The sequence below is a fragment of the Haliotis rufescens genome, unplaced genomic scaffold (genome assembly GCF_023055435.1).
Source record: "Haliotis rufescens isolate VD_foot unplaced genomic scaffold, xgHalRufe1.0.p SCAF_5, whole genome shotgun sequence".
NCBI classification, from domain to species: Eukaryota; Metazoa; Mollusca; class Gastropoda; order Lepetellida; family Haliotidae; genus Haliotis; species Haliotis rufescens.
In genome coordinates this window covers 36,829,069-36,845,742 of record NW_025964223.1, presented here as the reverse complement: position 1 = coordinate 36,845,742, position 16,674 = coordinate 36,829,069, and positions in this window count along the sequence as shown.

Sequence of the window (16,674 nt, the reverse complement as noted above, 5' to 3'; positions counted from 1 at the left end):
AATCAGCACTGTGTTTACTGGCCTAATGCCGCACTCAGCAATATTCCAGATATATGACGGTCTGTAAATAATCGAGTCTGGACCAGACAAATCCAGTGATTGACAACATGAACATCGATCCACGCAATTGGGATACGATGACGTGCATCAACCAAGTCAGCGAGCCTGACCACCTGATCCGGTTAGTCGCATCTTACGACAAGTCGTCAAGCATGGGTTGCTGAAGGCCTATTCTACCCCGGATCTTCACGGGTCTTATTTTGGGTACCTGTTATATCAAGATATATAGGCACTTGGTAGGTACAAGCCCCAGTGTATATATGTTTAGATATGGAAGTGGCTTTTCATTTCAGGGGAACAAATTCAATTGATGCCTAAAGTATACATGTCTCCCATGTTTTACATATGAATTATACTTATGTTTCTAGGTTTGTCAGCACCACACCCGTGCTCGTGGGTTTAACCGAAGTGGTGAACGTCTGAGACCTGCATCACTTCGGGCTTTCCTCACACATTAAGCTGACACACCGCGATATAACTGGAATACTGTTAAAAGCGGCGCTAAACCCAACTAACTCACTCACTATGAATTATACGTTGATGCCATGTGTGATTGGGTACAAAATGTTCGATTTGGAACCGGAGCCTTGGCAGAAAGTATTTAGATACAAAGACACATTGTAAGCTCTTAGAAAGGCTCTTATCATGCCTACACTGAAGTTGACTGAATCTTTATCTTTATTCAAATATCTAAAAGTCAGAAGGAATGTGTGCATATTTAGAAAGAATTGACTGCATACAAACCTAGTTAGCGTTTATTGTTAGTCATTATACAATATATCAGTCCTATATAATGCGGAACATAGTTTAATCCCACTATTACTTCAAATGTGACAAACTTAATTACACTGTGTACACAATAATGACCGGGTAATGGCTTTAAATAGTTGTTTTCAATATGGCTGCCATGTCGGAGTCGAACCAATTGAACAAATTCAAGTGACAGCATTGATGGAAACAAGTATGTGAAATTTCAGCTTCATTGGTTCAGTGGTGTATGAGATGTTTTCGCGAGGACTACTGGTGCCCGTCAGGCCATGACATGACATTACTTGACCTCAGTCAGGTTAGCTAAAAATTGGCCGAATAATGGCTCTACATGTTTGTTTTGGCAACCAGTTTCAAGATGGGATTTGAAACAATGGAACAAATTCTGGTGTCATCATTGGTGGGAATAAGCAAGTCAAGCTGGTCAAGTGGTTTCAGAAGAGAACTGTCTCACAGATGCTAATGCTTGACAAGTGGGACATGACATTCGCTCTCTTACCTTTCATGTGTTGGTTTCTTTGTTGTTTAACGCCACACTCGGCAATATTCAAGCAATAGTTAATATTCCAACAATAAGACTGCCACCTGTAAATAACCAAATCTGGACCAGACGGTCCAGTGATTGATGAAAGTCACTGAGCCTGACCCGTCACCATCTGATCCATTAAGTTACGCCCAGCACAGGCTGCAGGGGATCAGTTTTTCACCGATTGATCTCACTTATAAAAAACACCGGCAACTTTGGCACAACCTTAGAACAGTCCCATTTCCTAGTTGAATATTTGTGTAATGAAAACGTACTTCTTATGAAAACAGTAGTACATGTAAACACAGGTCAGTGATGTGGCCTTCTTCCAATGTGTAGTATATGTCATTTTCGTTTTTACGAGAGAGAGAGAGAGAGACTAATCTTGTGCTTTCACATAAAGTACCTTTATCAAAAGTGAAGATTACTCGAACGATTGTTATTGAAGTACAATCTCAGAGACAAAATCACTCCAATAACATTAAGCATGACCTTAAACAGTGTAATGAAGGTCTCACAAGTACCTACAACTTCAATGGCCCTCCCTAAGGCTATGTATAGGTGCATTGGCCTACAGTAAATGTTCATAGTTATCAGTGTAGCTTGTAAATCAAATATAAAGGAGTATTATAGTTTTTAAATGTAGCAGCAGTCAAATTCCAGCGAGACCTTTCAGAATTTTTATTAAACGTTTAACCTCATGCTTGCAACTTTTGCACAAATTCTATGCAAAGGTTAATAGTTAAAAACAAGCATGCCAAGATTCACAGGTCAACTTTTAAGTTTCAATGTATGTAGTGAAAATAGAAGGTGCCAGCAGACTACGATAGACAACACATCAAGATTATCCACACACAAAATAGTCCAGCACTCACTAATTAACAATTTTATACAAAAGTATGTGAACTGGATTTTGGTATGACTTCCGCCCGTATGCCCCCTCAAAATATATATAACTAAAAGGATTGAGCGGCAATGCATATGATATATTCAACTTTTTAGGGGGGGAAACGATCGGAAGTCTTTCCAAGATTTTAGTTCACCTGGCCTGAAATCTGTATGGATGAAGTTGACATTTTGTATGAATGTATGTAGAAGGTATATCGTATATCCATGACTAAAATATTTATAAAATAGTGCCATGGGCACTGTAACTCTCTTTAATTTGTCAACTTAAAATATACATGTCTGTCAGCGTATATTCAAACATATCCTGCATTTTTATGGAGAACTAAAAAACAAAACATGAAAATATAATGAATTGATCAAAATGAGAAAGAAAAAGAAGAAACATGCCCCAGTTCAGCTTCCTCTCAGTCTGTCACCACTTTCAAGAGAGAAGTTGACAGAGCCAATATGCCTTTGAGAGAATTTTACAGCTTGGTCAAAACAAGGTCAAAGTTTAACATATGCACAAAACGAACAAACATCTTGAGCCCATTTACGAACTACACACGTACCACATTTCATTCACTTTTTTTCAGTATGGCTGGTGACCATGACCAGTAATGGGATGTTCTCAGATCTGATTTTAATTAGATCGATATTTACAATCTGTGAAAAACTGAACATCTGTCCCGAGTGCTGTATGAACGATACATTTTGACGTTTTGCATGAAACGTTTTGAGTTGATGTAAACACTGACAGACTACATCCACATTCACGGGGAAAACCCTGTGAATTCTCAAGGAAGAATAAATACAGGAGCGTTGTTTCAGATCAGACACTTTACTCTTGAACTCGGCATAATTCTTGCAAAATACTACACCTCTATCACATCATTGCCATAAATTCCTGTTTATGCTGAGAACCACACTGTAATTTGTTATAAATTTTCAACAGACGTCCACTACACTGCCAACATATCCATAGTTGTGAGGAAAACCCTATCACTTGCCATGGACGCTGCCGCGCATGCGCAAAGCGGGAATCTAGTCACTTCTTTTCCTGTGTGTCCTGATGACAACAAGGAAAAATATTTTGGTTGCACATCAGTACACGTGATTGAGTTCCACACTACTTAGCACATTGATCTTCAAGAATCACAGTCTGCAAGCAGTGAACAGTTCTACTAGAACGGGGGTATAAGAAGATCAGACGATCTCGTAAGTAATTAGTTTATAAGAAGTGTTGGGGGATGAGATCCCGTCTGTTCGGGCTGTGGCCAACACCAAGTCCCTGGTGACCCTCACTCCAGATGTCTTGCTTGCAAGGAAAGCAGCTGTACACAGAAGTCTAGATGCACCTACTGCGAGCCTCTATCAAAAGAAAAAAATTGATAAGCTCTCCAAGGCATGAGCCAATAATCCGGACTATAAAAAGTGTACTAGAGCTTCTACTTCTATTAAAAGGATAGTGATTAAACCATCGGAGGTTTTTGATCACGTGGGTGACAAGAGAGTGTCGCGAGAAGATGAGGTTAAAAGACCTTGTGCCTCATCCCACTCACCCAAAGTTAAGGAGCAGATGTATTTTACCGAGTTCGAAGATCTCTCTAACTTACATCCAGCGGCGTTAGGCATGGCCGATCGTCGTAAAAACGACGTTCCCCCTCTGCCGCGTCACCCCTTTAACTTAAATGAGTTCAGGGACAAGTTAACTAATTCAATGTCTGTTATGATTGGCAATCGAATGCAATCTATGGCTCAAGAAATATCAGAGCTAAAAGATTCTGTGTCTCAAACCCGGCATGGCCAATCAAGGGTTGATAATGAATTTAGACAAAGATCTTAAGCTGTTTATGAGAGCACACCTTCATACAGCAGAAATACACAAGGCTACGTTAAATCAGATTATGAGGACAATAGGAGAGTCATTCATAGAGACAGAGAGTATCAGAGATTATCTCTCTACCATGAACATCATAGGGCGCACCGTGAATCACGGACAATGCATAGAGATAAACATCAATCTCCCTCTTGCTCCTATGACAAAAGATCTGACATAGACTGTGCATATCAGCATAGAAAACCTAGGCGTTCGCCTTCCCATACGGTATCTAAATCCAGATCAAGGGACAGAGAAAGCGAGACAAGGATTACGTCACCTTCCTCCACTTACAGAACACGTGACTCCCACTCAGCTTCTAGTAGGTCCGGCAGTCGGGATTACGCAACCTCTAGCCATTCGTCTCACCCCCAGCGCTATCAGAATAGGGGGTGCGGGTCTTTAGGTCTTACTGACTTTTCAAGCTATGGGGACACTACTATTGATGATGAATTCAGACCTAACAATTATTCTCTTAAAGACATCGTTGCTGAACTTTATGAGTTAATGCCGTCACTAAAACCAGAAAAGGATAAGACTACTAAACCCTTGTTAGAACGTGCAGGGTATGAGGAGCCCGGCAGGGAGACTGTAGAACACCATACCCTTCCCCGTCCATCCTATATGGAAGACGTTATCAAGAAAAAGAAAATTCTTTGAATTTTACTACGGGCGCTAGCTCAAAATTGAGGTCTACGTACAACAAATATGCGTACAAATTCATGATGATACCTTTGCAGAACAGATTAGCATTGATGATGAATACCATGAGTTGGTTAAGAAACCTAACCCCATGATGCGCACAGAAATGTCCAAAATCCAAGTACTTAGACAAAATCAACAAACAGATGATTAATGTCAGCTCTTACATTAACTGGTTAGCAGCGGGCATTCGCCAATCTTTACCCTCGTACAACCAGACCACTGATCTACCATTAGACGCTCCCTTGGAGATGTCACATCACGAGGCTCGGTTCATACACACTTCATTGGACCACATACTGAGGATGCCGGAGGAACTACAAACTTCACAGGTATGGATGTCAGCACAGTTTCTGACCATGCAAAGAAAACACTTAATACATCAAATTAATCATGCTATACCAGAACCGTTAAAGAACTCATTGATGGCACAGTCTATTACTTCACCTAAGATGTTCAACGGTAGAATGGAATCAGTGAAGGAAGCCATTGCCTCTTCTACCAGTCAGAAATTTCAAGAATCCACCATATCGTTAGCCTCCAGTTTGCATAGACGGCCTACAGAGATTCGTCACCAACAGAATCCTAGACGTCGACGTGTCAAGTCTGGCCGGGATTCTTTTCGTCCCTCTATGCAGAAGTACAGATCATATCAACCCAGGTACAGGAACTCCAAAGAGGATTATCCCACTTCACAGAGAGGTGTTAGCAAAGGAAGAAGCAGTCGCGGAAGGGGCCCCCTCCGGAGATGACTCAACCAAGATTCCAATGGACAACGATTTAGATTTACAGAAGATCAAAGACATGACCACTTTAGATCCAGTCGAGCTAGCCGGTCTCACAGACATCGACCCAAGACTACCCAAGTTCAGCATTCATCCTTCTCCGGGTACAGTAGGAGGCCGTCTTATGAAGTACGCAGAAAACTGAGAGGCCATCACAGACGACGCATGGTTACTCGAAGTTGTAAGAAGAGGCTACAAACTTCACTTCTTAAAAAGACCAAGGCTAGTCATCCATCCTACCGGACCCAGATATCACCTATCAGGACCGAAATTGATTGCAGCAGAAGTGGCCTTAGGAAAACTTCTTGCAAAAGGAGCTATCAGCATCCTAGAAGAATCAGACACCACTCTCGGTTTCTACTCCCCAGTATTCCTGGTACCAAAGAAAAATACTACAGAGATGCGACTTATCATAGACCTGAAAGTTCTGAACAAAGAATATCTGGAAAGACCACCCAAGTTTCAGATGGAGTCTATAAAGAAGTTGAAGAGCTCTTTAAGACAAGCAGATTGGATGACAAGTATAGATCTCCAAAAAGCGTATCTTCACATATCTATCCATCCAAGTCATCGGCGGTACCTACGCTTTGCTGTCAACGGCAAGAGATACTAGTTCAGGGTACTTCCATTCGGCATATCCATCGCCCCATGGCTATTCACCAGGATCACCAATCCCGTCATCGGGTTCGCACATCTAAAGCTCACGGCTACATAGACGATTTCCTATCGGCCGATCAGGACAAATCGCAAATCAGTTTAAACACAATGTGTATCATCCAACTTCTCACTCATCTAGGATTCCTGGTTCATCCCCAAAAATCAGAGCTAGTACCCACTCAAGACATCACCTACATAGGTGCAAGATTTATACTCAACAAGGGCATAGTAGCAATTGCAGCGCATATGGAGGTGGCAGCAGACAAATCTGACGAGAAATTAACAGCAATGTTAAACACAGTTTTATTCTTGTCTCAAGAAAATATTGCTACCTCCAAGTTTTCTAAACTAATCGAACTGCAGCAGCAGAACGGATGTGAACATTTACAGGGAGAAACGGACTCAATAGACGCGATGGAGAATGCACTAGTTGAGAGTACTAAAGAAAATGTAAAATCTAAACTTGAAAAAAGCAAGTGTATTGGACTCATTATCGATGAGAGTGTTAATATCACGGTTGAAAAAAAACTTATATTGTTTGTGAAAATCGTTAACGACGGAAAGGCAGAAACAGTGTTTTTAGGAAATTTTTCAGTTCATAGTGGAACAGCCGAATGTATCATGGAAAAAATTCTAAAAATTTTGCCTCAATGGAACATTCCTTTGGAAAAAGTGGTCGGTCTAGGATCGGATGGTGCGTCTGTTATGACCGGGAAACTCTCAGGAGTTGGGAAGAGGTTGCAGGATCATAATTCATATCTTGTGCACGTCCATTGCTAAGCCCATCATGTCGCACTTGCTTCAGCCAATGAAGCGAAGATTTCGAAGGTCGTAGCGGAATATAGAAGGACATTGAATGATATCTACAAACTGTTTGAATATTCAGCCGAGCGATACAACAGATTGCGAGAACTTTCAGAGGTCCTTGGAGATTCGGAGTTTTCAAGTTTATAACAACCATGCAGTGTTCGGGACGGCCGGTCAAAGCAGTGAAATCTAACTGGCCAGCTCTTGTTCTCGAAATTGAAGAAGAATCTGCCGAGCGAAACAACACTGTTGCCACGAATATTCACAAGAAAATTCGCACGTACTCCTTTATCCAACTTACTTACATGATGACTGACGTGCTCCATGTGATGGACAAAATTGTTACTCTTTTTCAGAGAGAGAATATCAACTTGGGCATGATTATCCCAATTGTGAATTCTACGATTGACTCCCTTACCAGTCTAGAAAACACCGCAGGTGAAAATGAACAGCATTTCTTGGATAATCTGAGCAACGGGGAATTTCGTGGAATTCAGGTCACATATGGGGACCCGGGATCTATCGGTGAGTTTGTGAAAACCCGTTGTGGGTTTATCGAGGAACTCTGTAACTCTCTGAGAAAAAGATTTCCGGATGACTCGCTTGATATCGTCACTTGTCTGGACAAAGTGCTCAACCCAAATCGATTTCCCCAAACGCAAGAGGAACTGACAGCTCACGGAAGGGAATCCCTTGAGAAATTACTGGACAAATTCTGCCTCCCGATTGGTCCAGCTGAAAATGACTTCACACCTTTCAAGATGGCGGTCAACAACATAGGAGCCGACTCGTTTGAACAAAGTTGCAAGACAGTGATTTCTGAACTTTCACATATTTATCCCGACTTTTCCACTCTGTGCTCCATAGCACTTGCTATCCCAGTTAGCAGCGTTGATGCTGAACGTGGATTCAGTTTGCAAAACAGGATACACTCTGCCAGTCGCAATCGTCTTTCCTAACAATGGATAAACAACCTGATGCTGTTGAATCTACACGCAGACGTCAACAATACTGTCAAACAAGCTACGAAGATCTTTCGTAGAAAGAAACGCAAACTTTAATAAACAAGTCAGTATGTTTTGTGTTGTATTTTATTGAATTTATTAAGGACTGACAAAAATCACAAATGACCGGTATTTTGGTACATTGCCGGCTCACCTGTCCGGCAGATAAAAATATGACCGGAAACACTGGGCACGCTCACATCTATCCAAGATATAACCTACAGAAAGCAGGCTAAAGTTACGACCTCTACAGATTTGGATGAACACCACCACAAACCTAGAGCTGGAAGTATTAATCCATCCTCCACAAGATCGGATATCAGAACTCCATTGGTGGCTAAATCGTCAAAATGTCATGCCAGGCATCCCACTCTATTACCCCACCCCTCTACATCAACTCTACACAGATGCGTCAGGAGAAGGTTGGGGTGCCCATATGGACGATGTTACCATTCAGGGAAAATGGTCCTCCCAAGAGAAAGAATTACACATCAATTGTCTAGAAATTAGAACGATTTATCTAGCATTAACAGCATGGCTAGATCCACTACACCATTCGTCAGTAAAAATCGCCACAGACAACTCAACCGTCGTCGCTTACATTCAGCACCTAGGAGGCACAAGATCCCTATCTTTACTGAAGGAGGTTACACGTTTATATGCCTTGGTAGACTCAGTAAATTGCAAGATCGAAGCAAGACACATACCAGGCAAGCTAAACATCTTAGCAGATTATCTATCCCGACAGAACAAGATAGTACCCACGGAATGGTCACTACATCCCGAGGTGTTCAAGTGGATAACCCATCTATGGGATACTCCGAACCTAGATCTATTCGCCACAAGTCTCAACAACAAATTACCAGTCTACGTCAGCCCAGTACCAGATCCACTAGCACTCCAGGTCGATGCGCTCTCAATGGAATGGGAGGGGACCTTCGTGTACGCATTTCCCCCTTGGGCTCTCCTAGACAAAGTACTGAAGAAAATAGAGGAAACAGACTGTGTCATTATCCTCATAGCCCCGGCATGGCCGAACAGAACTTGGTTTCCGAGATTACTACAACTACTGATAGAATTACCTCTGAAACTCCCAGTACGTCAAGACCTATTGAGACAACCAAAGACGGACATATTTTACGGGCGCCTCGACAACCTCCATCTTCACGCTTGGAAGTTATCTCGATTAAATGCAAGCCGCCGGTTATTCTAAATCAGCTGCACAAAGAGTGGCTAGCTCATGGAGACCAGCTTCATCTGCCCTTTACAATAACAGATGGGACAAGTTCGTCGAGTGGAGAATGGGAAAGCAGTTAGACGGAAAAACTACGATACCTATAGTGGCTTAATTCTTGCTATATCTCAGAAACGACAAGAAATTAGGACACGGCACTATCGAAGGATATAGGTCAGCCTTAGCATCGGTATTACAACACGATGACCTGTCTATAGGTACACACCCTGTACTAAATCGGCTAATGAAGTCTTTTGCTCTGGAAGACATCAAAGTACCTCGTACTTTCCCTAAATGGGATCTGTCCATAGTATTATCAGCCTTAATGAAAAGCACCATATGAACCCATGAGTAGTGCATCATTATCATTAGTTTCCAAGAAAACTGCCTTTCTCTTAGCCATGGCTACGGCGGCTCGCGTGTCTGAATTACATGCTATTGACATCTCAACTGTATCCCATACCCAGGAATGGAAATCAGTGTCGTTCAGATCGCTCCCAGAATTTATTGCCTAAAACCAGTCGTCAGCCTTTGGCCCACTCGGACACAAACAATATACAATTCCAGCCTTGAGTAAAAGTGTGGACTTCCCGGACAGATTACTTTGTCCCATAAGAGCATTGAGATATTTCATAGCAGCAACTCAACCCCACAGGAAGCAGAGAAAACGATTATTTATCTCTTGCAAGCCCCATCAGAAAAGGACATCACTAAGGGCACTGTAGCGGGATGGCTAAAATCAGTAGTCTCAGATGGTTATAAACTGGCACAAGTCTCCACTCCGATTTGGGGAAACTACAGGCCTCACGAAATCAGAGCCCTCGCCACAAGTCTAGCCACATGGAATACAGTATCCATTGAACAAGTCGTGGCCAGTTGCCAGTGGAAGTCCCACAACACTTTCTCAAACTTTTACTTACGAGACATACAGACCGATCTGGATGGACTATACACTCTGGGACCACTGGTGGCAGCCCAGGTGATAGTCGCCAAGTAACCTTGTTCCCCTCCCGGTGGTGGTGGTGGTGTGTGTGTTTGTGTGTGTGTGTGTGTGTGTGTGTGAAGATTTCAGAAGTACCTCATGAACTCAGGGTAAGTTGACCTTTCTCACTGTGCAAAGCTCAGGGCAGGCAACACTGAAATCATAGATCGTAGGATTAAGTGTTATACGGTAGCCAAATATGATTGCTATCACCGGAAGTGACGTCATAGGAGACAACCCACGTCAGGATACGTTAATATCACTATCCAAAAAAGGAAATAACGGTAAATTACGTCATTGTGATATGGAAATGGAAGACACATACCACAAGAACTTGGTATTACACCGGAAGTGACGTCATAGATGACGTCATCAACGGAAGTGACGTCACAGATTATGAGACAGGGAATGACGTCATTATATGTCTAAATATCACAAGGGAGTATATATTATATACCCTTCATATGACGATATTTGAAAATTATATATGTCTAGTCTTGTAAGAAGACCATTAGACACAGCCGTTTATCCCTTTTTTGTGCATATAATCCTTAGGTTTTACCACTTCACTAGCCAAATATCTAAGGGATGCTAGATACCAGAACCCACTGGTCCCTCTGGTGTGTACTGGCAATGATGTGATAGAGGTGTAGTATTTTGCAAGAATTATCAAACAATAGTTATCATTGTGAATAATTCTAAGAAATACCACCTCTATCACATCAGGAATAATCCCTCCCACCTCCCCAAATATCTGCATCTAGTTGATGAGAATAATGGGTTGAAAAGAAGTGACTACATACCCGCCTTGCGCATGCGCGGTAGCGTCCATGGCAAGTGATAGGGTTTTCCTCACAACTATGGATATGTTGGCAGTGTAGTGGACGTCTGTTGAAAATTTATAACAAATTACAGTGTGGTTCTCAGCATAAACAGGAATTTATGGCAATGATGTGATAGAGGTGGTATTTCTTAGAATTATTCACAATGATAACTATTGTTTGATTTTTGCATAGATTGGAGCGAATATCCTTGTACGACATGCACTAGTAAACACAATCTCATTAAAATCAGATCTTATAATAGTTCTCGCTACCGCTAAACAAAGCGGTAGCGAGAACTAAGATCTTGACCACTATAAGTCCGCATGTGTTATTTGATTAATGGGAGGGAATGTTGAACATTTCTCACTATTTACTTGAAAAATAATTTAACTGTACAGACGTAGGTGAGTTTAAAACAATCCACAGATTTCTGCGTAAAATGTAATTGATTGATTTATGGCCGTATTTAGTTTTATGAGACCATCACGGGTGGCGCATCATGGCAACACGCTCTAAATAAATCAGTTAAAAATATAAATATATACTTTTCAAATCAAGTTAATGGTTAATTAGTCATGGCTGATTGTATTGCAAAATACAATCTCATTATTGTAGGTGTTCTTCAACTTGTTTTGAGTAGAATATTATGTTACAGTGTGTCATACTGTTGTCCGTAAATATTCTTTTTGAAATTTGATTTATGATCAACTTGTATTTTGTCTCTTGTCTTGTGCAAATCTACAAGTATATCTATTTGTCTATAGTAATTTGATGAACACAACTGTGAGTGAGTGAGAATGGTTTAGGTCGCTTTTAACAATGATCCAGCAATATCACGGCGGGGAACACCAGAAATAGGCTTCACGCATTGTACCCATGTCGGGAATCGAACTGGGTCTTCGGCTTGACGAGCGAACGCTTTAACCACTAGGCTACCCCACTGCCCCCATCGCTGCATGTGGCGTTATCACAGTTGATATGTGTACTTGTGTAAACTACATATAAGGAGAGACATCCTATTAGTGTGGCCACATAGTTAACGTTTATAACAATATGAAGTGTATTAATATGATTATCTATAACATGTGTTAAATCAGATATCAGTCTAATATGTTATGTATATCTTAAGTATACTTTTGCCAAAGTTACGTGTGTATGTTTTTGTGTTCCCGAAGACAGTTTGATCGAAAGGAATTTTAAGTTTTTTTAGAAATAATATTTACAATGCATTCCATTTCTATTGTCCAAGAAATGAGGTTACGGGTTAATGACGCTCTCAAAAGTCGTATATGTGACTTAAGGCAGAGACACATATCTTATCGATCTGTATTTAGTAAGGGAAACATAACTTTGTACATGTTTAACTTTTGTCTGCATAATGCACATGCATCTTTATCAAAATAATTGTCATCCCGAAATCGGACGAGCACATATCTGTTGACCGACAAAATAATTCTTTGGACATTGCAAACAATACAAACAGTGGCTGATAATACTGACAATTATTTGTCAATATATGATGTTTATGTAAATACTTTTTCCAGTTTATTTTATCCTTTAAAGTTTCAGTTTTAAGATAAATGAAAGAATGGGGTGGTATTATGAACGAAGTGAAAATATACTACACACAAAAATTATGGGAAAACCCCTAAATTTCATAGCCATGTATAAAACTTAACGTGGCTTGGTCATTTATGAACTTCAGTAAATGCACTGTGTGCACTGAGGGCACTTTAAATGACGTGTTGAGTCTTGTATTTTTGTAAGTGCTTCATTTTTTTAAGAATTTGGTCAAATTGATTAAATGCTAAAACAGGAAAAAACTTGGATGCAGAAAGACTCCCTCGCCATGTCAGATCAAACGCCAAAACACAACAACCTAGTGCACGTGAAAGTCAGAATTCCCATGCAGTTGGTGGCAACTTTTCTTTATAAAGAAGCTTCAGACACTGTGAAGTTACACATTTCCTTAAACATGCCCCAGCGAAGACCGTTAAGCATTCACGACAGGACTAGGGCCATAGTGTGGCTACAAGATGGTGCATCCATAAGGAATATTGCCCGTCGTCTTCAAGTGTCACCGTTTGTCATTCACAGACTGAGGGAACGGTTCCAGACAACAGGGAGAGTGCAGGACAGACCGCGTTCTGGTAGACCCAGAGTAACATCTAGGGCAGATGACCGATACGTTGTGCTGCTAGCCCTTCAGAACCGGTTCTCAACAGCCAGTGCTTTGAGACTGCAACTCCGACAAGCAACACACACCAACGTGAGCGTATCGACCATCAGGAACCGCCTCAGAGCTGCTTATTTAAGGTAACGTCGTCCAGCTGTACGTCCTCATCTTCGTCCTCATCACCGAGCTCCAAGACTTGCCTGGGCCAGGGCACATTTGAGATGGGATAATCAACAATGGTCCAGAGTTGTCTTCACTTACTAGTCCCGTTTCTGTCTTAAGCATAATGATGGAAGGGTAAGGGCTATGAGACGTCCTGGAGAACGTTATGATGATGCCACTGTACGAGAAAGAAACAGGTTTGGCGGTGGCTCTGTGATGGTATGGGGAGGGTTCAGTTTGCATCACCGAACACCTCTCTATCTTGTTCAAGGCAATTTGAATGGAGTGAGGTATTGTGACGAGATTTTGCGCCCTCTTGTCCTACCACAGTTGAACAACATTGGTCCAGGAGCAATCCTGCAAGATGACAATGCCAGACCACATCGGGCTAGAGTCGTTAGAGATTTCCTGCAACAGAACAATGTGACTGTGATGCAGTGGCCAGCATATTCACCGGATTTGGCTCCAATTGAGCATCTTTGGGATGTTCTGGGACGACGTGTCAGGGACAATCATGGAGTTGCACCAGCTCTTCAGGTTCTGGTTCAGTGGCTCCAAATGGAATGGCAGGCGATTCCACAGGCTACCCTTCGCACCCTTGCAAGACCCATGAGGCGAAGATGCACCGAATGCATCAATCAGCGTGGAGGACACACTCGCTATTGACATTGTGATTTCCATTTTTGACCCCCATTTTCTTATTCGACTTGTTCGTGTGTGCTTTTCAATGACAGCTACCTGTAAATGTTTTTGTTTTGAAGCTTGATAATCTGCTAATGCACAATTGTAATGATACGATCACATGTCATTAAATGTTCCTTTTTATAACAGAATGTTTTGGTGTTCCCATAATTTTTGTGTGTAGTATATGAATAGCGACTATTCTGTTGTAGTCTGTGAATCTTGCTATTTACTACACTACAAGAAAATAAACACATGCGTGTATACAAACTAGACGCGATTGCATTATGTATGTATATTTAACATATTAATCTAATACAAAATGTTGAAAAAATCCATTTACAAGAGGCAAAATAGCGATGAGAATTATAGGAATGGATCACTGAATATCAGCAAAAACCGTTTTAATGTACGGCATTATTGGAAATATCGCTTTCTCGCTCTATCGCTTTCTCTCATGACTAATATAACCATAGCCATATGAAAGAATCGGGAGTTCTTTAACTTCTTTTGAATAGTATGTACTGTAAATCAAAATTAACGTTGCAGTTAATTATAAATACAAAAAATGAGAGTTGACTTGATTAATTAACCTTTGCATTTATGTCTCAGAAATGACTGTTGATAAGACGGCCTCACTGCACACTTTGAATGGCGGAATTATCAACTTGAATAATTGAGAACAATATGTCATTCAAACACTAGACATTACATAATGAACACCCGGTAGTGTTACCGTTGCTGGGGCGAGGACGTCCAGTTTGATTACATCTACTTCGCAAACAGAATAAACATTGATATAACCTAAGTGTTTTTTATGGGAAAAGACTATTGTTTTGGGGTCTGTTTGGTACAGGTTGACTTTTCAACGCTGGGCAAAACTGTCATTCAACTCAGGTTAGTTTATGTGTTAGTTGTATATTTCTGTGTTCTGATGTCATGAGGGTTTACTCAGGTACCTATGTTTTATTTCTTAGTTTCTTTTACTGTGACAAAAACAACCATTGCAAATATTTATCATATTATTCTTCAGTGTCTGCGTTTTAGTGTTCAACTTTTATGTATAATTAGTGGTTAGGATAGATTAAATGCAGTCCAAGTGTCTATGTTGTAAGCCTTAACAAACCCAAGCCATGACGTGCTCAACTGATGGCCAAGCTCATCCTCTAAGTTAACCCTTTGTCTCACTGCATGTACTCAGTCTGTAAACACACTCTACACAGACAAGTTGACAAGTTAAAACCATCTAAATCAGGTTAGTTTAATATGTTTGTGTATATTTGTATTGGATGTTATTGCATTCAAATGTTGCAGTATATTAAACATGTAATAGTAAACTTAACTAAACGTGTTAAATATTATCATATTCTCAGTTACAATCTATTTAAGTAAATGTGGTAAACAAGATTATTAAATAGGTAAGCTTTTGTAATTACTAATATATTACTTTTCCATCTCTTTATTCTTGTATGAGACCGCCTCCGTGGTCTAGTGGTAGAGCGTCCGCCCGGAGAGCGGAAGGTCCGGGGTTCGATCCCCGACCGCGTCATACCAAAAGACGTTAAAAGATGGTACTTGTTGTTACCCTGTCTGGCGCTCGGCATTAAGGGGCTAAAACAAGGACTGGTCGGCTCGGAGTCAGTATACTGTGTCTGAGTGGGGTATTCATGTTAAAACTGCGGCATGGTATCTCAGTGAGCTAGCACTATAAATCGGCATCAGTCCGGACTAGTACAAGCAGCCACACACACACACGTGCATGCACGTCGCTATATAAGTGCAATAATCTGGGACGCGACGTTAAACCCCATTTCACCTCACCTTATTCTTGTATGAATGAGGAAGAGTGTATGTGTTGTTTTACGCAACAGGCTGTATTTTAAATGCTTTTGTGATAGGTTCTGTGTAGTATTCTCTGTGTATTATACGGGATCTGGAGTAATATTTTAAAGTTTATGTAAATGATACACTTGTATATTCATTGTTATATAAATATATGTTTCATTCATATGCCCAGAATATGAAATAGCGGCACTGTGGTCGGGAAGACACCCCAGTCTCACCCACAGAGTAGGCACACTATTACATGTATACGGGAAAACACCCCAGTCTCACCCACAGAGTAGGCACACTATTACATGTAGACGGGAACACACCCCAGTCTCACCCACAGACTAGGCACACTATGACATGTACACAGGAAGACACCAGAGTCTCACCCACAGACTAGGCACACTATTACATGTATACGGGAAGACACCCTAGTCTCATCCACAGAGTAGGCACACTATTACATGTATACGGGAAGACACCCCAGTCTCACCCACAGAGTTGGCACACTATTACATGTATACGGGAAGACACTCCAGTCTCACCCACAGAGTAGGCACACTATTACATGTATACAGGATGACACCAGAGTCTCACCCACAGAGAAGGCACACTATTACATGTAGACTGGAAGGCACCCGAGTCTCACCCACAGAGTAGGCACACTATTACATGTATACGGGAAGACACCCAAGTCTCACCCACAGAG